At 50.1% G+C, this 17,483-nt stretch overlaps 1 protein-coding gene and 1 long non-coding RNA gene across 7 annotated transcripts in view; one reads left to right on the top strand and one right to left on the bottom strand.

Annotated features, from left to right (window-relative positions):
- The window catches only part of CRACR2A (calcium release activated channel regulator 2A), a 154,233-nt gene that overhangs the window by 28,467 nt on the left and 108,283 nt on the right, over nt 1-17,483 (top strand). For 3 of the 6 annotated variants that reach the window (XM_025283044.3, XM_006069011.4, XM_006069013.4), the window contains exon 1: nt 8,628-9,078. The exons of 1 other annotated variant lie outside the window; for it this stretch is intronic. The gene's annotated coding sequence lies outside the window, so the exon portion shown is untranslated. Of the gene's footprint in view, nt 1-8,627; nt 9,079-17,483 lie in introns of those variants that run through there. 2 more of the 6 variants (XM_006069012.4, XM_006069008.4) reach the window with 2 other exon arrangements.
- Nucleotides 5,112-9,684, bottom strand: LOC123333184. The gene is made up of 3 exons (XR_006550360.1): nt 9,429-9,684; nt 6,015-6,369; nt 5,112-5,281 (listed from the first exon to the last, which is right to left on the bottom strand). It is a non-coding gene; the product is annotated as an uncharacterized LOC123333184 (long non-coding RNA).

Here is a 17,483-nt window from a genome sequence, read left to right as displayed (position 1 = left end):
ACAACCATTTTCCCAAAGTAGATATACCATTTTCATTCCTGCCAGGAATTTTTTTAAAAAGTGGGTTGTCTTATTATTGAGTTGTAAAAGTTCTTTTTGTATTCCGGATACAAATCCTTTATCAATTACACATTTTGCAAATATTTTATCCCAGTCTATGACTGGATTTTTCCATTTATTAAGGTTATTTGTTGAAGCACGAAGGTTTTTTTTTTTTTAATTTTTTTGTTCCAAACTTTAAACCTTTTATTTTGTGTTGGGGTATAGGCGATGAGTGAAAAAGTTGGCTTAAAGCTCAACATTCAGAAAATGAAGATCATGGCATCTGGTCCCATCACTTCATGGGAAATAGATGGGGAAACAGTGGAAACAGTGTCAGACTTTATTTTTCTGGGCTCCAAAATCACTACAGATGGTGACTGCAGCCATGAAATTAAAAGACGCTTACTCCTTGGAAGGAAAGTTATGACCAACCTAGATAGCATATTGAAAAGCAGAGACATTAGTTTGCCAACAAAGGTCCGTCTAGTCAAGGCTATGGTTTTTCCAGTGGTCATGTATGGATGTGAGAGTTGGACTGTGAAGAAGGCTGAGGGCCGAAGAAGTGATGCTTTTGAACTGTGGTGTTGGAGAAGACTCTTGAGAGTCCCTTGGACTGCAAGGAGATCCAACCAGTCCATTCTGAAGGAGATCAGCCCTGGGATTTCTTTGGAAGGAATGATGCTAAAGCTGAAACTCCAGTACTTTGGCTACCTCATGCGAAGAGCTGACTCATTGGAAAAGACTCTGATGCTGGGAGGGATTGGGGGCAAGAGGAGAAGGGGACGACAGAGGATGAGATGGCTGGATGGCATCACTGACTCGATGGACGTGAGTCTGAGTGAACTCCGGGAGTTGGTGATGGACAGGGAGGCCTGGCGTGCTGCAATTAATGGGGTCGCAAAGAGTTGGACACGACTGAGCAACTGATCTGATCTGATCTGATCTGATAGGCGATGAACAGAGTTGTGATAGTTTCAAGTGAACAGCAAAGGGACTCTGCTATACGTATACAATGTATCTATTCTCCCTGAAACTCCCCTCCCATCCTAGCTGCCACATAACACTGAGCAGAGTTCCACCTGTTACACAGTAGATCTTTGTTGGTTATCCATTTTAAATATAGCAGTGTGTACATGACCTTCCCACTTTATCCATTTTTTAATGACTCTTGTTTTGGAGCCATAAAGATTTTCACAAGATTTTTCTCCTATGTTTTCTTCTATGAGTTTTATAGTTTTAGCTCTTTTGCTTAGCACTATGACTCATTTTGAGTTAATGTTTATGCATGATTGAGAGAAGGATTTAGGTTGTATATATCCCTTATCCCAGCTCCTATTGCTGCAAAGATGACAATATCTCCATTGAATTGTCTTGTTACTTTAGTTGACAGTCAATGGAGCATAAATGTAAAGTTTTATTTCCAGACTTTTAATTCTGTTCCAGTAATCTATACACCTGTCTTAATGCCAATATCACGTTGCCTTGATCACTGAAGCTTCCTAATATCTTATGTAATCATGCAGTGGAAATCCTCCAATATTCTTTCTTCCTTTACAAAATTTTCTTGGCTACTCTAGATCTTTGCATTCTTCCATATGCAATTTTAGGATCAACTTGTCATTTCAACCGAAAAATCAAGTGAGAGAGAAATGACATCTTAACCACATTGTCTTCCAATCCATGACTATTTCATCTTCATTTATTAAGATCTTACCTTAGATTTAATTAGCTCTTTTTCTAGAAGTTTCCTAAGATAGAAACTTAGGTTATTGATTTTAGATCTTTCTTCTTTTCTAATATATGCATTTAATCCTATAATTTCCGTCTAAGCTCTTCTTTCACTGAATTCGACAAATTTTGATAAGGTGTATTTCCTTTTCATTTAGTTCGAAACATCTTCAAATTTCTGTAGCTCCTGCTGTATGAGCTCCTCCTTGTGTTTCTCGGCTCTTTCGGTTGAAACCTCCTGTTAGGATCCTGTTACGTGGATGTGGTGGTAAAGTGGTGGGGAGGAGAAGCATCCTATATAATCTTAAGATAAAAGTCTCAACCTTTTCATGCACCTTAGTCTCTGGGCTGTGCCCTTCAGAACTTCATCTTTTCCACCCTTTATTCATTTTTTAAATGAAATATAACTTGATTTACAAGGTTGTGTTAATTTCAGGTGTACAGCAAACTGATTCAGTTATAATGTTTATATTGTAGCTGAAATGCCGTGAGCGAATAAGACCTCCACTCTCGGCTGGTAAATCTGAGACTGAGCTGGGCAGTGCATTCAAATGTGCAGGTTTTTTTCCCCCCGAAGCCTGCTGAGGCTTCTGTTTTCCACCAGGCCCTTGCATCTCCACTGTGCGTGTGGGCAGGTTCCATTGACCAGGGCTGTGTGGGCCGCGTGGGCTGGTGCTGTCTGTGTAGTGCTTGCAGCCTCGGTCAACCCATGACATGTGGAGGGTTTATCCATCTCCCTGGGGCTGGTTCACCTCCCTTAATTTCCCGTTAAATCTCCAGGTCATCACCGGTCCGTTGCTCCCCAATTTCAAGCTCTCAGAGCTGCCAGCCCTCCCTGTCCACTTGTTTATGAGATCACCATTTAAACTGACACCTCTCCAAATAGAGACCACTCTGGCTGTGACAAAACGGCGCTCGGTTTTCCCAACCTGCCCTGGTGGAGTCATCAAACAACAGAACTGCGGGGGATGGGAACAGCTCCAGGCAAGAACACAAATTCAGTCGTTTTCACGAACAAACGTGTCTCAGTTTGTTTGTGTGTTTACAACCAATTTCCAGAGGGCTGAAATGGTTGTTTCTGACAGTTCTGACCAAGCTTTATAGCTGCTTTTTGGAGAAAGCGTTTATCAAACTCTTCCTGTTCTCATGCTGAAAGATCCCCCCTGGGTGGGAGGTTTTTATTGTGTGTTTTCCAAGACTGGTGATGTGATGTATGGGGAGGTTGGAGCTCTGGGCTGAAAGATTTCCAATCTGGACCCTGCCACTGGCCAGTCCTTGCCCTCTGCCCTGTTTCTTTAGCAGACAAGCAATGGGAGTGGACAGGGTGATGCCATTTTGAAAATGTTAAGTTTCTAATAGAATTCAGCTCATAAATATACACAGTGGACCTCAGAAGATTAATTGATTTCACCCTTCCCCTGATCTTGATGACATTTTTATGTCAGATTTTCTCTCCAAGGAAGGTTATGTATGTGTATATTTTCTTCTATGGAGCAGCAAGTTCTTTGACTCTGGTAGAAAAAGAAGGTCGTTGATTGCTTTTTCTTCCTTCTCTCCTCTCCCCTTCCCTCCTCTTTTCTCTCTGCCTCTGCCTCTGCCTCCACCCCCCACCTGCCTTTCTTCCTTTGTCTCCCTCTTTCTCTGGTATGTTCTGCCATTCTACCACTGTGAGCCCTGACTTAGTCCCAGGCTGTGGACTAGGTGCTATCTACGTGAATTATCGAGTTTACCCCCCACCTAAGGCAACTTCATCGGGTCAGTCCTTCTTTAAGGACATTTGACAGATGAGGAAATGAGATCAGAGAGACTTCCCAGCTTGCTCACAGTGACAGTTAGTTCTTTCTGCCTCTCTATCCCCTTCCCCTCCCTGGCACTGACTCCGCAAATAACTGGCTCTAAGGCAGCGGGGTGATCAAGTCTCTGAGAGATGTGGTTGGGAGTCCAGGCGGGGCAAGGATGCTCCTCCCAGTTCTGAGATGAGGGCAAGGCCGTCCTTTGAGAGCTGGATCTGGCCCTGGACTTTGGTTGGAGACAGTAGGGAGGGCCCTTTGAGCGGGAAAGCAAAGTTAGCACAACATTGTGGCTGGAGTCCCAACAAGGTGCTCTCAACGGCCTGCTGTGGGTGAGCTGCAGGAAGCAGGCTCTCAGGTGCCGAGGGCTTTGAAGGCCAGGCTAAAGGTTTTCCCCCATGGCTCAGTGGTAAAGAATCTGCCTGCCAAGGCAGGAGACACAGGAGATGTGGGTTTGACCCCTGGGTTGGGAAGATCCCTTGGAGGAGGAAATGGCAACCCACTCCAGTATTCTTGCCTGAAAAATCCCATGGACAGAGAAGCTGGGCTGGCTATAGTCCAAAGGGTTGAAAAGAGTTAGACACGACTGAGCACACACACTAAGGGTTTTGGATTTTATTCTGAAAACACAGAAGGGGTGTCCATGGAAGGTTTGTGTGTGTGTGTGTGTGTGTGTGTGTGCAGAGAAGGGGCAGTCGAGACTGTGCTTTGCCTTTGTCATCATCTGGCCATCCTTTGCAGGGAGTATTGGGTGCAGGAGAAAATAAAAGTATAAAGTCAAGGGTATCGCCCAGAAAGAGGTGAGAAAACCTGAGCTCAGGGCATAAACCGGGAAAAGAGACTGTGGGGAGGCCAAAGTCACTACTGAGGAAGTCCACAGAACTTAGGAGGACTTGCAACCTCTTGACTCAGTAGCAAAATCCTACGACAATTCTGATCTTTAATCACTGTCTAGTGAGCTGTTTTACAGCCTCTGTGTTGTTTTTCTTAAAACAGTGTTAGGCGGTTGTGTCTTATTTTCTCTTTTCTAATGGGTCAAGAGATGACTATTGCTTTAAAAAATAGGTCATTCAGCTTTTATCCTCTCAAATTCCAAATTGTCAGCTGGTATCATTTTTGATGTCTAAAATCTATTCTTGGTTGAGAACACCAAGCTTAGAAAAATCGAGCTTCTTTTCCTGCACCCAAACAAAACATCTTCCCAAAACGATGCTGCTGCTGACGAACTTTGGATGGTGGAAGACAGAAATAATTTGGAGCCGTCTCGTAACCTCACTGGCAACAGATTTGCTTCGTACTCATTTTGCTTAGAATCTGATTGACACCACAAAACTCTAGGTTGGAAAGCCTTCTATGTAGTAGAGTTTCTTATTTCCTTATTTATTACATCAACAGCCAGGGCACTGGGGTTGGGTTTACTCTTGCCTGGAAAATCCCATGAATGGAGGAGTCTGGTGGGCTGCAGTCCATGGGGTCGCTGGGAGTCGGACACGACTGAGTGACTTCACTCTCACTTTTCACTTTCATGCATTGGAGAAGGAAATGGCAACCCACTCCAGTGTTCTTGCCTGGAGAATCCCAGGGATGGGGGAGCCTGGTGGGCTGCCGTCTATGGGGTCGCATGGAGTTGGACACGACTGAAGCGACTTAGCAGCAGCATGTGCACCCGACAAGGTGAAATTAGGAGGCCAAAAGGTCTGTACTTTCCTTTCTCAAACATTCTATAAAGAAAAAAATAGTAGATATAAAACATGAATTCCATCACGCCCAAAGAAGCTCATTCTGTCTGTATTTTCCTGTATTTGGGGAGCCATATATTACTCATTGTAGAGTCTTAAATTTTTTTTTAGCAGAAGTAATGATACAGATTCTACCATCCTTTAGGGAGTGGCTTCAATCATATGGTGCATTTTCCTTCACTGCTCTCTAAGCTTGGGATTCAGAAATTCCTGATAGAAGACAATAGTATGTCAGACAAGGTGGTATCAGGCACTCTGTCTCTCAGAGGCCACTTAAAAATTTTTTTTTTAATTTATTTTTAATTGGAGGCAAATTGCTTTACAATATTGTGTTGGCTCCTGCCATACAGCAACATGAATCAGCCATAGGTATATATGTATGTCCCTTCCCTCTGGAACCTCCCTCCCACCCGCCATCCCATGCCACCCGCTCTGGGTTGTCACAGAGCACTACGTTGAGCTCCCTGCATCACACCGCAAATTCCCACTGGCTATCTATTTTACATATGGTAGTGTGTATGCTTCCATGCTGCTTTCTCAGTGTGTTCCACTCTCTCGTTCCCCGACAAGACTGTTCTCTATGTCCGCTGCCCTGCGAATATGTCCATCAGTACTATCTTTCTGGATTCCATTTATCCATGTTAATAGACTATATCTAAGTTGCGGTACATGTACACAATGGAAAGACAGCATTTATTCATCCATTTGGCTGTACCTGGTCTAGGTTTAGGCATGCAGGCTCTTCAGTGAACCATGTGGGCTCTCTAGTCACAGTATGCGGGATCTAGTAATACTTCCCTGACCAAGGATCGAACCCAGTCCCCTGCCTTGAGAGTGTAGTGTCTCAGCCTTTGGGCCACCAGGGAAGTCCCTCGGAGGCTACTTTCAAGACTTGGGGACTGGACACAATCCTGCAGCGGAGCCCAGGAGGAATCCCGTCCCCGCATCTTTGGTCAAGTCATCCTGGACCATAGTTACATCATCTACGATCATGGGGTTGGTACTGCTTGTAGTTCTCTTCCAGTTCTTTAACCATGACACCATCTGAGTGATGAAGTCCATTCTTGCTGCTGGAGAGAGTAAAAAGTCATGGCTCACAAGGAAGTGAAATCTTACTTGTCCTGCTCTAAAGGACTCTAGGTTTGTAAGTTCTCTAAAGGAAGCATGTGGCTTTCAGAGGCATCCCCAAGGAGCCTTTATTTCCCTCCCTTCTTTTCTTTTTCAAGCCCAGCAGTGAGCATGCAACCTGAATTGGGCCCTGCGATCTTAGAGAAAATGTCTCCTTTCCCCCCAAGTCCAGCTGATCCAGGAGGAGAAAGATGGACAGTGTGGAAACCCAGGGCCACCGCTTCTGGAGTCTGCTTCGTGGGCAGCGTGCCCAGCCCTCTCACGCTCTGACCCTCTTGTTTGGTTTCACCTTTGCTGGCGAGGCTCTGGGAGGCAGGACAGATGATAGCCTTCTGTGGAGCCCAAGAGAGTCAATATTGAAAGGTCTGTTTGTTTTGTTAGCCTCCACCTGTTGGAAACTCTGTAATCATAGCCGCTCATAATAAGGAAGAAAGGCCAGCAGGAAATTCCTGTACTGGAACAGGGAATATCTCCACACTGTTCCCCTGGGTGCCACGCCCGAGGAACTGGCCTCTCATTACAGTTGAGAGCAGCTCACGGGCAAGAGAACACAGAGACACCAGGAGAAGGGTGTGAGGATTAGAGGGGGGCGCTCAGGAAGGGGGGAGCCCCCCTCCCTGGAAATGTGCCCTGCAAGCCCACTGACTGCTCTCCCCACCCACAGTACTCGGGCCTAAGTGCCCCCACCCCAGCAGGGTCTCCCCACCTCTCCAGGCTTTCCCTGCTTTCCTGCATCACCGAGAAACCAGGGCTGGTGTCCCAGGAGCCCCGCCCACCTTCCTCCCACACCTGCTCCCTCTGATGCCCCCGATTTCTCTGGCCTCAGTTTTCTCTTCTGTAAGATGGGGATGGGTAGATTTCACATCATGTGATCTGCAAGAGCCCTTCCAATCCTCAGATGCTGATGATAAGGGGCTGGGAGGAGGGCAGGCCACCCGTGCAGCCGGCTCTGCTCTCTGAACCACCAGCCCTCAATCTGTGTGCTGGAGTGCAACCGAGACTCAGAGATGGACACAATCTTTGACCTTGGGGCTGATGCAAGCAGGCATGCCACATAATAGGGATGCAGAAGCCCAGTGACGGGGTGGGGGCATCAGAAGGAGGGCGAGGGAGGCCTGACCGCCCTCTGAACCTCTGGTGGCCAGGGCTTTGGTGCAACCCTGCTGCTTGGGTGCGAGGTGGGGTGGGGGAGGCCATGAGTCAGTGGTACCCAGGTTTCATGGAGAAGCAATACATGCATGGGTGTTCAGTTGCTCAGTCGTGTCCAACTCTTTGTGACCCTGTGGACCGTAGCCTGCCAGGCTCCTCTGTCCGTGAGATTTCCCAGGCAAAACTAGGTTGCCATTTTCTCCTCCGGGGAATCTTCCTGATCCAGGGATCAAACTCCCGTCTCCTGCATTGGCAGGTGGGTTCTTTACCAATGAGCCACCTGCAAAGCCCCAAAGCAAGTACAGCACATAGCAATTTATGACAGCATCTCAGTAAGTGTTTACTTCCATCCCTCCTTGAACAGGGCTGAGTGTGGAGGGGAGGAGAGCAGAAATGGGGGGAGATGGAGGATGCTAATCCACAAACCAGCAAGGGAACCAGGAAGGGGTTCACCAGGAAGGGGCTGGGAGTTCTGCTGGGGCCAGTGTCTGGGGACAGATTCCCTGGGAAGGGAGCATTTCGGTGGGGCCAGGATGGCTGGGTAGGATTTTGCAAGCAGAGAGGGATGGGAACGTGGACTCCAGGCAAAGCAAGAGTGCCAGCAGCTGGCAGGTGGCAGTAGCCAGTGTGCAGAGCGGGGCTGCGTGTGGGTGTTTTTGGAGAGGCTGTGAGGCTGGGAAGTTAGCTCGTGTGCGTGGACGGTCTCGTGCACAGGGTCAGGGTCATCCTTCAACCCCACTGCCTCGGGAGGCCTTTGAAGGTTTATTAATATTTAATGCTTTATTAATTGGATGCTTTCTATTACACAAGCACTCATGCCCACAGTAGAGGAAGAGACGTATTACTATAAAGGACAAAGCCCCCAGAGATGCCAGCTGGGGGTGGGCCTGGATGGTGCAGGTTTTCAGGGAGACATGCAGGAGATGCAGGTTTGATCCCTGGGTGGGGAAGATCCCCTGGGGGATGCCATGGCAACCCACTCCAATATTCTTGCCTGAAGAGTTCTATGGACAGAGGAGCCTAGCGGGCTGCAGTCCATGGGGTCGCAAAAGAGTGGGACATGACTGAGCGACTGAACACACACACACACACACACACACACACCCCTAGTCTGCATCTTCTTCCAGTCTGAGGGCAAAGCCCAGGACGGATGTCCACCTCTACAGAAAGTCCTGGAAACATCCTGGAATGAGACAGCAGGCCTCCAGGACTCCGGAACAGAGGGGCCCAGGAAGCCCAACCAGTCAGGCAGGCCACGTCAGCCCCGCCCTCACCACCCAGGCCCCCCCTCAGGGCAGTCAGAGGTTGCTGCCAGCCGGCCCCACACGCGCAGGCAGATCCTGGAGGGCTCCCAGAGGGCAGTGGCTCCTGGCACCACTCCCACCTCTGCTGCTGGGGGCCAGTCCAGCTGCTGGGGCCAGGGGTGTCAGGCAGAGCCTGAAAGCTGTGGGCCTGTGGTGGTGTCGCTTGGAGACTGAGAAGGAGGTGGCTGCAGGTGCAAGGTAGGTCTGGAGGGGGGAGGGAGGGGGCAGAGAGCGGGGAAGGGAGGGGGAGGAGGGCAAGGGGAGGGGAGAGGGAGGTGTGGAGCAGGTGGGTGCTCCAGGCCCCTCTGCCTGGCCGTCTGCCGGGTGGTGGTGCTTCCTGCTGGGTGCCCCGCCGAGGCGGGCAGGGAATGTGTGCAGCACATGGAGTTCCGAGGGAGGCATGTGCCCAGGAAGCAGCTGGGGTCCCCAGCCCTGTCCCCAGGCCTGATCCTGGCCCCTCTGATGCTCTGAACCCCGTGGGGACTGGAGAAGGGCCAGAAGCCCCGGGGCTGAGATCAGAAGGGACCTCAAGGGCCCTGTCGTCATACCCAGCCTCTTCGTTTCAAGGATGAGGAGACCGAGGTTCAGAGCTGTGAGCTGCCTTGTCCAGGGCGGCAGGTCTAGAAGCCCTAAGTCCTCTCCTGGGGCTCAGGGCTGCCGGGAGCCCATGCCGTGGGGCCAGGATGCAGCAGGCTATTGTTCTGAGTAGAAGCAAAGCCCTGGGAGGGACGGAGTCAGAAAGACAAAGAGACAGAAGAGGACCTCTCAGAGCAGAGGACGGTCAGGAAATGGGGCGTCACTTCCTCCCTGGCCGCGCTTGAGCTGTGGTCTGGCTGCGTGACTCAGCCAGACTTGGCTGCCTCTGGCCTATGTGTGTGTGCACATGTGTGTGCCTGTGTGGGCATGTGTATGCCATGCGTGTGCACATGCGTATACATGGGTATGTGTGTGTGTGCATATATACACTCCATGCTACATGTTTGCTAAGTCGCTTCAGTCATGTCAGACTCTTTGCGACCCCATGGACTGTAGCCCGCCAGGCTCCTCTGTCCATGGGGTTCTTCAGGCAAGAATACTGGAGTGGGTTGCCGTGCCCTCCTCCAGGGGATCTTCCCCACCCAGGGATTGAACCAGTGTCTTTGTCTCCTGCATTGGCAGGTGGGTTTTTTCCCACCTGTGTCCAACTCATTGCAACCTCATGGACTGTAGACCGTCAGGGCTGGGAAGCCCACTCCAGCAGGTGTGAAAACCCTCTGGCTTAGGTGTGTAGATGTGTGTGCACGTGTGTGTGTGCATACGTACACTCCAGCAGGTGGGAAAGCCCTCTGCTCCATACGTCTGTCCCTAGTCAACACAGTGACCTTGTTGGGAGCCAATCCTGGAAGAACCCTGGATGAATTAGTGGCTCCAGAGGGCCGGAAGGGCCTAGGGGTGGGAGTCCCCGGGGAGATCAGAGCCCAGGAGAAGAGCCTAACTCATGAGGTAGTGAGTTCCCTGTCTCTGGAAGAAACCAGCAGGTTCCATGAATCTTTTCATCAAGGTTGTGCACTGAGGGACATGAAACTGGGGCAGTGTATTCTGTACAGAACTGAAATTTTAGTTGGAGGGCCCAGTGTTTGTGCCCCACTCTGGGTGGCATTAGCATGCAGGGTCAGGTGGTGTCTGCCCATCAGAGCTGCTCTGCCCATAGGTTTGAGGGATAAAGGAGAACTGTGTCTGCCCTCTGAGGTCCCCTTGCTGCTTGGTACTGACTGGAAAGGGTGATGAATGCCCAAGTCTTGGGAAGTTGGCAGGAGGGGTCACCTCTGTAAGGAGTGGATTGGGTGGCCCCCTGGAGGTGGTACTTCACTGCACCTTGAGGAGGAAGCTGTGCCAGTGCATTTGAGGGGAGGGACATCACGGTAGAGTTAGGGAGAGGGATGTGTCTGGGGACCACCAGGGAAAGCGCAGTGGATGATGTGGTCAGGAATGGACACACCAACAGCTTCAGCAGACGTGATGTTTTAGTCCTTGTCTACCCTTCCCTGCTGTTCTCAAAGCCGGATTTATTTATTTATTTTTTTGGGAGATTTGCTAGATGGTGCTTAGGTTTATTTATTTATTTTATTGGAGTATCATTGCTTTGGGAGCTTCCCAGGTGGCTCAAGTGGTAAAGAATCCACCTGCTCAATGCAGGAGATGTGGGTTTGATGCCTGGGTCGGGAAGATCCCCTGGAGAAGGAAATGGCAACCCACTCCAGTATTCTTGTCTGGCCCATGGACAGCCCTGACGGTCTACAGTCCATGAGGTTGCAATGAGTTGGACACAGCTTAGTGATATAATTGCTTTACAATATCGTGTTAGTTTCTGCTGTACAATGAAGTGAACCAGCTTATTTATGTAAACGTTTGGTTTAATGACCTTTGACACATGTACACACTCATAACTGCCAGCACAATCAAGACACAGAACATTAAAAACCCTGAAGTATAGTTGATTTACAGTATTAGTTTCGAGTGTCCACTAAGTGATTCAAATTTTTATGGAGTATACTCCACGTAAAGTTATTATAAAATATTGGCTATATTCCCTGTGCTGTGCAATATATCCTTATAGCATATTTATTTTATACCTCGTAGTTTGTCCCTCTGAGTCCCCTGCCCCTATCTTGCCCCTCCCCTTCAAAGGTTGACTTCGCGTGATTTCACCTGTGGTTGCGTCTCGTGATGGGCAGGAGACCTGCAGGTTCTGTCCTCAGGGGCCTCTGCACCTGCTTCAGGCTGATCTCCCTTCTGCCTCTTTCTTGGATTGTAACTGCTCTGTCCATTCAGACAAGGTCATCAGGCTGGATGCACTGGGTCAGACGCAGGAAGACCCTCTTGTAGGCCAGTGTGGGGGGTGGGTTCCAAAACCCACTCTGTCTGGGGGGACAGAATGACCTTCAGGGGTTTCTCTCAGCTTGAGGGATATGTTTTTTCTTTTGCGACACTTTCTTCAGGAGAAGTTGCCTTCCCTTCGACGGTTTGTTTTGGCTCCCAGCCCTGGTTTCTCAGAAATGCCAGCGGTTCTTTCTCCCCCGCCCGTTTGTTGACACATCCTGATCGGGCTGGCAAGGCCGAGGCAGGGGTGTGGCAGTCACGGGGTGGTGAGGGTCCTGGAGTCAGACCCTCCAGCATGGAGGCTTCAGGGAGGCAGGAGCAGATGGGTGTCCCACGGGGCTCAGATTCCAAGGGCCTCTGAACCCACGGAGCCTGTGCTGAAGGCCCCTTGTTCACATTATAGAGCAGCCTTGTGGCTGGTTGGCATTGCCCGATCCTCTGTTCCTGGGGCCCGTGGGTCTGGGCAGCTCCGTGTCCTGCTGGGCCAAGGGGACAGGTAAGGTGGGCTAGACTTAGTGAACACACCGTGGGTGTGCTGAGCCCTACCAGACCCAGGGTCCAGTGCAGTGGACACCCGCCTTCTAGATCCAGGTTCCAGTGTGGTGGACACCACCTTCTGGACCTGCATGTGTATCTTTGGCCAGACAGCCTCCTAAACTCCCTTTCCAACTCACAGCAGCGCCAGTGGAGGTTGGGGGCTGGCTCCAATGGCTCAATTACCAGTGCAGACAGGAGGAAAATCTCCTATTACCTGGGCAATTGGCTGGTTTTCTCTTTATTTACTTAAGAGGCTGTTCTGTGTTGAGTTCCGGGATCTGATGGATGGATGGAGCTTTACCACATGGAAGCTGCAGAAACATACACCCTTGCCTGCTGGCTTGGAAGGTCGCATGGGTGCTGAGGGAGGGGTGGGGAGGTAGACCAGCTTCCTGCAGCCCCACCCTGATCCAATGCAGAATGTCAGGAACCCCTTCCCACTGCAACTTGAGGCTGGATGCACAGAAATGCATCAGGCTCAGCTCCACATTTGGTCCTGTCCCTGGTGGCTCAGACGGTAAAGTGTCTCCCTGCAATACAGGAGACCCGGGTTTGATCCCTGGGTTGGGAAGATCCCCTGGAGAAGGAAATGGCAACCCACTCCAATGTTCTTGCCTGGGAAATCCCATGGACAGAGGAGCCTGGCAGGCATGGGGTTGCAAAGAGTCGGAGACAACTGAGCAACTAACACACACACTACATTACAGATGAGAAACTCAAGGCTCCGAGAGCTGGAGTAACTTGCCTGAGATCACACAGCTCCCAAAAAGCTGAGCTGGGGTTTGAACCCAGGCAGGCTGGCCCCAGGGCCACTGGCTCAACCCCACCCTGCCCCTAGAGATGCTGAGTGCCAAAAACAGTTCTGACTGTAACCAGTCATGTGTCCTGGGAATTCAGCCTCTAAGTTTGAGCTCCTTCCCTCTTCAGTGAGATAGGAATGATGGCCAGCTAGTCCATCCCGGGTGAGTTTAGGGTGTGAAAGGCTCTATGGCCACAGCTCACGTCCCCTGCTGATCATGGTGGCTTTGCCCACTGAGTGTGTTCTTGAGTCCTGCTGTCTAGAGGGTCCCTGTCAGGGTGCCAGTGTTGGACCAAAATTCCTCAAAGGGAAGGGATAGAACCGCTCACTTAATTGACATCTATACTTATTGAGCCCTGGCTGTGCCAACTCATGCGAAGAGTTGACTCACTGGAAAAGACTCTGATGTTGGGAGGGATTGAGGGCAAGAGGAGAAGGGGACGACAGAGGATGAAATGGCTGGATGGCATCACTGACTCGATGGATGTGAGTCTGGGTGAACTCCGGGAGTTGGTGATGGACAGGGAGGCCTGGCGTGCTGCAATTCATGGGGTCGCAAAGAGTTGGGCACGACTGAGCAACTGATCTGATCTGATCTGTGCCAGCTAAGGGTCCCCATGCATGCATGCTAAGTCGCTTTAATTGTGTCCAACTCTTTGCAACCCTGTGGACCATAGAACTCCAGGTTCCTGTGTCCAAGAGATTCTCCAGGCAGGACTACTGGAGCGGGTTACATGCCCTCCTCCAGGGGATCTTCCCAATCCAGGGATTGAACCCTCAAACCTTATGTCTCCTGCATTAGCAGATGGGTTCTTTACCACTAGTGTGACTTGGAAGCCCAAAGGTCCCCAGGGATCTGGTTTAAGAAAAGAGACCACAGCCAGCCAGCATCCCGGTCCCTGGGAACAATGATCTTCAGTGATGAGAGATGCTACGAGCACCTGCAGGGGAGCAGAGGAAGTGGGATGGAGTTGGGCCTGGAGGAGGGCTGGACTTGGGCAGAGAGGACAGTGGGCAGCATAGAAGGGGAGGGGGTCTGTGATCGGACTGAGCATAGTGGACAGAGGCATGCTGCTGGGTGGGATCCCTTAGGGTGAGGTCTGCGTCACCAACTCACCCTGTCCATTTTCCACAGAGTCTTCTACCGAGGAGCTGCCCCTGGGGCTGCTAATGACTGGGAGCCCAGAAATAGGCAGCTGGGTAACCCCCTTGGGCCCCAGCCTGTCAGGCCCAGGCTGGGGGCTTTTGCAGTCATAGGTCCCTGGGGGTATGGAGACAGACCTTTGGTGGCACCAGCCTGCCATGCCCTCTGGGGACACGAGTGAGGTCATGGCCAAGGGTGTTCGAGATACTGGCCAGAGAGACTTCTCCAGCCAGGGTTTGTTTCTCTCTGGGGAGGGAAGGAAGTGGTGGTTTGCTGAAGGTCCTCTTTCTATGACCTGAGCAGGATGGAAAGTTCGAGGCTTTCTTCCTGAAGGCAAGGGTTTTCTGAACGAGAGAGAAACACCACCGTCCCCAGATGAGGACACAGGGTGAAGAGGAGGGGGTCCTTGGATGTTTCCTTCTGTTTCATCTCAATCATGTCAGAAATGACGGGAGGAACCATCAAGAGAGACACTGCTCCGCACATGAACCTCGTGATCTTGCTCTGCTGCTGTGGCCTCTGGTGGCCTTGGGTTTTCAAGCGTTCGGGAGCTTGGGTTCTGTGGGCATTCTGGGGAAAGTCGGCTCCACGCCATGGAGGTCTAGACTTGCCGGGCCTTGGATGCGGGGGTCTGGTGCCCCCGCAACATCCCACAGACCGAGGGGACCCTGATCTCTGTGCTGCTTTCGTTTTAGAGTGTTCAGTGGGCTGACTGTTGGGTTTTAGGGTATTGTCTTGTTTTTTAATTTTTTTGGTAACTCGGTCTTTTTTCATTGGAGTAAAATATACTTGACATAAAATTTACACTTTTAACCCTTTGTAAGGGTACAGCTCAGTAGCATCAGAACATTCACAGTGCTACGTAACCACCCCCACCGACACCATCCCAGGAACGTCTTCATCTGCCCAGCTGCTCGGGTTTGATCTTGACCTTGACTCCAGGGAGGCCCCAGTCTCACTGTGTCTCAGCCTCCCTCCACACAGCCTCCTTGCCATCCGATGCCCTCTGCACTTGGGCAGTCTTTCTGCTCCTGATTCCTGTCACTTTCTGGTTCTTTAATTCTCTGCTTCAGCCAATGGGCTCCTGTGAGACCGCCCTCCTTGGGGCTGGGTTCTGCGTTAAGCACTTCCCTGGTGGCTCAGATGGTAAGGTGTCTGCCTACAATGTGGGAGACCTGGGTTTGATCCCTGGATTGGGAAGATCCTCTGGAGAAGGAAATGGCAACCCACTCCAGTACTCTTGCCTGGAAAATCCCATGGATGGAGGAGCGTGGTAGGGTCACAAGAGTCAGACACGACTGAGTGACTTCATTTTCTTTTCTTTCACTGTCTACTGTGTTTCTCCCAACCGTCCTGTAGGGGATTATTATCATTATCACCCTTTTCAAAGACGAGGAAGCAGTGTCAGAGTTGACACACACAAAGGCACAGGATTTCAGAGCCAGGTTTTGATTCTGGACTCTGATCTTCCTCCACCGTCGTCGTGTAGAACCAAGCACAGCCAACCCCAACTCCTACATCAGCATCTGCTTTAGAGGGCTTTTAGAACCTGCACGGGTTTGGGTCTGTAATAAATGAACTATCTTCCGTTGGGATTCTCAAGTGGAGCCTTTAGCCAAATAGGATTGGTTTGAAAATAGCTTAATTATGGACCATGCGGGCTACCCTGGTAGCTCAGTCGGTAAAGAATATATGTATACACACCGCATCTTTTTTTATCTACTCACTGTCAGTGGGCATTTAGTGCGGCTATCCACATAGGGGTGTGTATATCTTTTTGGATCATGGTTTTCTGTGGATACGTGCCCTCGTCTCTGGCATGTTTCTTGTTGCTTGTCGTTACCCTCTCCATGAGCTACACTAGTCCCTGCTGTGTTGCCCTATTCTCAGATTTTGGAGGTTCATTTTTGCTTGGGGCTCAGGGTTCTGGCTTCGGTAGATGTGATATAACTCTGAGGATGACGACAGCTGGAGAAACAGCAAGGAATAGACTCCCACAGGAAGTCTGCAAATAAGACAAGGTATTAAATGCCTGCAGTGTGTCAGGCACTTTTTCTAGGACTTAGCATCCCCATTTTACAGATGAGGAAACTGAGGCTTCTATAGGTTAAATAGGTCATCTGAGTTCATACATCTAGTTCTGGTACAGACACCTCCCCCAGGGACACTTCACCACACTGATGCTCCTTCCACCCTACACGGGCTCCCTGCAAAGAGCTGCCCTGGTGGGTGGGGGGTCCCTGCTGGATTCCAGAGATTAGTTAACAGACTTGTAGAATGGGTGCAGGATCCCCTGACTCCCCACTAGGTGAGTTGCCCCAGGCGCAGGCCGGCTGGAAATACAGGCGTGGGGAGGGCCAGTTAAAACATCTGCTATGGAACTCCTTTATAAGGAATGCAATTTTAATACATCGAACCGCAGCTCGAGTCAAAAACAAAGACCCAGAAAGGAACTGCTAAGGAAGATGAATGTTAATGAAAAAAAAAATGACTCGGCCTCCATTATGTAATCATACATTGCAAACTAAAAATATTTTTTTTTTAACGCACAAGCCCCATTTACTGGGATTAGAAATAGAATAAAAAGCTCTAATTTGTACTGAATAGCAATCAGGTTATTCCACACACCACATCTGAATTTCCTAACATGGTAGGGACTAAATCAATGTGGTTTTGTGGAATGCTTATGCCCAACCCTCAAAAAACCTCCAAAACACAAAAGCAAAATGCTTGAGCACCTACTGTGTGCAGCGCTTTGTACTGGGAGAGAGAACAAAGCCCATAGGGCTTCTTCTGACAGCATAAGTGACCCTGTCAAGGGAGTAGGACAGACTCTATGTTCTCTAGAAGGAAAGGGCCTTTGCAGAAAGCTTAACTAGGTAGGCGAGAACAGAGCTGGGCTTGAAAGGATGGCGGAATTCAGCAGGTGGGGATGGCAGGCTCTGGAAGGATGTTCCGTGAGGGTCCTTCAGTCCATCTTAGTAGGCAGTGTCTGAGGACCAGACTGCATAGAAATTGAACCAATGAGGTCCTGGCTGGACTATAAGATGTGCCTTGACCCTCCCCGTATTTCTATGGGTGACCTCTTCCGCTGGCTGGTGTCTGCTGACTCGGCTCACCATCTAAAGCTGTGAGGAGCCAGGAGGCTCTTCTAGATCCTCTGAACCCTCATCTTTCCTATAGATACAGGTGTCATAGGGAATCAAGCACAGCTCGCCCTGCCTGGACACACGAGTGTCTGCTCTGGGGGTTTCTAGAACATGT

This window comes from Bubalus bubalis, chromosome 4 (genome assembly GCF_019923935.1).
Source record: "Bubalus bubalis isolate 160015118507 breed Murrah chromosome 4, NDDB_SH_1, whole genome shotgun sequence".
Lineage (NCBI taxonomy): Eukaryota > Metazoa > Chordata > Mammalia > Artiodactyla > Bovidae > Bubalus > Bubalus bubalis.
This window is presented reverse-complemented; position numbering and strand designations above follow the sequence as displayed.